Below are 4,137 nucleotides of genomic sequence, written 5' to 3' on the forward strand. Positions count from 1 at the left end.
CCCAACCCTGGAGGTGTGAGGCGAACGTGCTAACCACAAAAATCTGATGCCATGGATGGAATCGTTAAAATTTTGTTTGTGTTTTTACAGGATGAATTTTTTTTCTCTTTCTAGTCATTAAATCATCTTTTCTGTCTCATAGACAGAATAACGTGATACGTGAAAATCAATGTTTCGTATCATGTCGCACTGAATCATATGGACCTCGACGATTCCCTCCCCCCGCTACTGTATGCGTCAGAAAGATGATGATGTTGTTCATCAGTGACGACGTGATCCTGTGTAACAAAGAAGTGTGAAGAATCTCCGTTAATAAGCCGATATGTGGCTGCAGTAGACACACTCGTCTAATCCCACGTCCACAACAAAGAGATTAGGGACTGCCTGGGGCCACACACACACACACACACACACACACACACACACACACACACACACACACACACACACAAACGGTCACTGTCACAGGTGTTGGTGCAGGATGATGGATAATTATGGGATGCACAGCTTTGTTCGAGACAGCAGATTAAATCTGTTCCGTGCCTGTTTGTGAACTGATGAATTCATTTCTCATTAATTCCATTCGTTTAGAGGTTTTTTTTTAATAAGCCACTTTATATGCCTCGGTCTTTGACAGTTTTGTGCTATCAAGTGAAAAAAGTCTTTCCTCATGCATATGAGAATCAAATATAACCAAAAAATAAAATTAAATATTGTATATATATATATATACAGTATATTCATTCATTTATTCATTCATTCATTTTCTACCGCTTATCCGAACTTCTCGGGTCACGGGGAGCCTGTGCCTATCTCAGGTGTCATCGGGCATCGAGGCAGGATACACCCTGGACGGAGTGCCAACCCATCACAGGGCACACACACACTCTCATTCACTCACACACTCACACACTACGAACAATTTTCCAGAGATGCCAATCAACCTACCATGCATGTCTTTGGACTGGGGGAGGAAACCGGAGTACCCGGAGGAAACCCCCGAGGCACGGGGAGAACATGCAAACTCCACACACAAGGTGGAGGCGGGAATCGAACCCCCAACCCTGGAGGTGTGAGGAGAACGTGCTAACCACTAATAAGCCACTGTGCTCCCCATATATATATATATATATATATATATATATATATATATATATATATATATATATATATATCATAAGCGTGTGCTAGCATTTGCACTCCTACAAGTAAAAACCTTCTAGCATGACATTACACAGCAAAAAAAAAGGGACCGATTCCGGTCATATCTCTTGCCAGCCTAAAATTATTTCCCAGAATCCCCTCTGATGTCATAATAACATGTCTAGCAGCTGGAAAGTCCAGCCACAGCTTGTTCAAGTGTGACGCTAACTCTTTTTTTTTTAACGTATACTGTACATCAGCCTGCGCTCCACTTTCTTTCCCTTTCTTTTCTCCTCTCTCTGAGCAGACGCTTAAGGGCCTCGGCTGAGAACACGCACACTTTCTCACACATGTTATCCTTTTCTACAACCTGTAATCAGAATCACAGCCGGATCCGAACCCCGGAGATAACCTGTAATCACCGGCTCACAGTCAGCGAAGGAAAAATAATAAACTCTAAAGTAACGGTTACTTTATGCTTCAAAGTTTGAACTGTTCCGTCATCCACAAATTTGTTTATGAGCATAAATTGTATGGGATGAAACGCTGTGCGTTGTGGCGTTATGGGAAAATAATCAGTGACACAGTCGCTGTGTTAAACCTGCAAAAGAGTTTCAGCAGATGTAGTGATCCTGTAAATCATTTCACGTCACCCTCTCCGCCTCTCTCTCCCTCTGTTTTATCGCCTTTCGGCCTTCTACGTGTCTCCTGCTCCGATTTACACTGAGAAAGGAGCACGTGACGTCTCCTGAATGCCAAGCAGCTCGTCACGTGGCCGCTAAACGTTAACGAGTTAAATATGGCTCCGTATGGCGACGGCATGAATAAAGGAACAAGACTAGAAAATAAACCAGAATTAACACACTTGTGTTCATGTATCAGGATGAGGACCACGGTCTCATCAGCTAACGATATATATCTCCTTCTCTCCTTCTCACACTCACACTCACACTCACACTCACACACACCAGCTGGTTTATGCTAGGAAGTCTGTTCTGACAGACTTAATGTGTCTAGAGAAACAACTGGTTAGTAAACACACAACCAGGTAACACATGCTGATCCAGTGATGGACGAGCTTTACACGGCTATATGACATCCGTCAACAAGCAAACAAGCACACACACACGCACACGCACACGCACACACACACGCACACACACACACACATATACGTGTGGTTAAACGAGCACATGAGTGGGAGATGGAGATAACGCTGGAGATAACATGAGAGGGAAACTGTTGAGAGAGGAGTGAAAAGACGAGAGGAGAGAAAAGACGAGAGGAGAAGCTCTACAGTCGGCATCAGACTGAGAAACGACAAGCGGGCAACGAACAGAGCATGATGGAGGACAAGGGAAAGAGGGAAAGAGAACGAGAGAGGCGAACAAAATCAAGGCATTCCCTGAGACAAAGCTGCTTTTGAAAAATAGGTCAGACATCCGCCTGAAAACCAGAACAAGAAAAAAAAGGAGCGATAGAATGAGAAAGGGTGAAAGATATAGAAAGTGCAGGAGGGGGTGGGGGGAGATCTAAAAGTCAATGTTACAACTAAAGAGAAAAGAGAGCTGACTGACTCATGAACATGACATTTCCACTTCAGGATAATCTCCACACAGCACACACACACACACACACACACACACACACACACACACACACACATACATACAAACACACATGAATATGCACATAGAGGTACCAGAATGGTGAGGCAGTGTACGACATTTCCTAACTAACAAATAGCGTTTTTTGTGTGTGTGTGTGTGTGTGTGTGTGTGTGTGTGTGTGTGTGTGTGTGTGTGTGTGTGTGTGTGTGTGTGTGTGTGTGCGTGTGTGTATGTGGATGTGTTGACTGTGTGGAGTGTGTGGAGTGTGTGTGTGTGTGTTTGTGTGTGTGTATGTGAGTGTGTGTATGTGAGTGTGTGTATGTGAGTGTGTGTATGTGAGTGTGTGTATGTGAATGTGTGTATGTGAGTGTGTGTATGTGAGTGTGTGTATGTGAGTGTGTGTATGTGAGTGTGTGTATGTGAGTGTGTGTATGTGAATGTGTGTATGTGAGTGTGTGTATGTGAGTGTGTGTATGTGTGTGTATGTGAGTGTGTGTATGTGAGTGTGTGTATGTGAATGTGTGTATGTGAGTGTGTGTATGTGAGTGTGTGTATGTGAGTGTGTGTATGTGAGTGTGTGTATGTGTGTGTATGTGAGTGTGTGTATGTGAGTGTGTGTATGTGAGTGTGTGTATGTGAATGTGTGTATGTGAATGTGTGTATGTGAGTGTGTGTATGTGAGTGTGTGTATGTGAATGTGTGTATGTGAGTGTGTGTATGTGTGTGTATGTGAGTGTGTGGTGCTCTATGTTTCCAACTGCTGAAAGTTTGAACCACACACTCCTCTCTAATGAGGCCTTATTTGCATATTTTTGGATCCATCCCAATCCCTTCACCGCAGAGAGGGTGGGTACAACCAAGGGCGTCAGTATTCCACAACTGAACCACACCCTCTCTCTCTCTCTCTCTCTCTCTCTCTCTCTCACACACACACACACACACACACACACACACACACACACACATACACATGCACTTTACCCAAATCTACACAAAGGCTATGCAGTACACACAGATGTTTCAGGTATCGAGATATCTTTTATAACATGAATTTTTTTATATATACATAAATTACAAACTGATTGTAAACAACTGAATTGGTTTGATTGTTCATCCTTTTTAGGCTCTTGAAGTCTCTTACGCAATTTCTCATTTGTAAAGACTCTAGAATTCAGCTTCAGTTGAAAGTGTGACAATTTGCATGTTGCTACACTTCATTAGCTTCAGACTGACAGTTTGGTATAAACATTGTGCATGCTTAAGCTCGGGGAGCTAGGACCATGAGGAGGTTTCGTGTAACTAACCTCCAGTCCACTGTTGCTGTGGGGTGTTGAATCACTGACAGACTGACAGACAGTCAGAAAGACATACGCATAGCGAGAGG

The sequence above is a fragment of the Tachysurus fulvidraco genome, chromosome 5 (genome assembly GCF_022655615.1).
Source record: "Tachysurus fulvidraco isolate hzauxx_2018 chromosome 5, HZAU_PFXX_2.0, whole genome shotgun sequence".
NCBI lineage: Eukaryota > Metazoa > Chordata > Actinopteri > Siluriformes > Bagridae > Tachysurus > Tachysurus fulvidraco.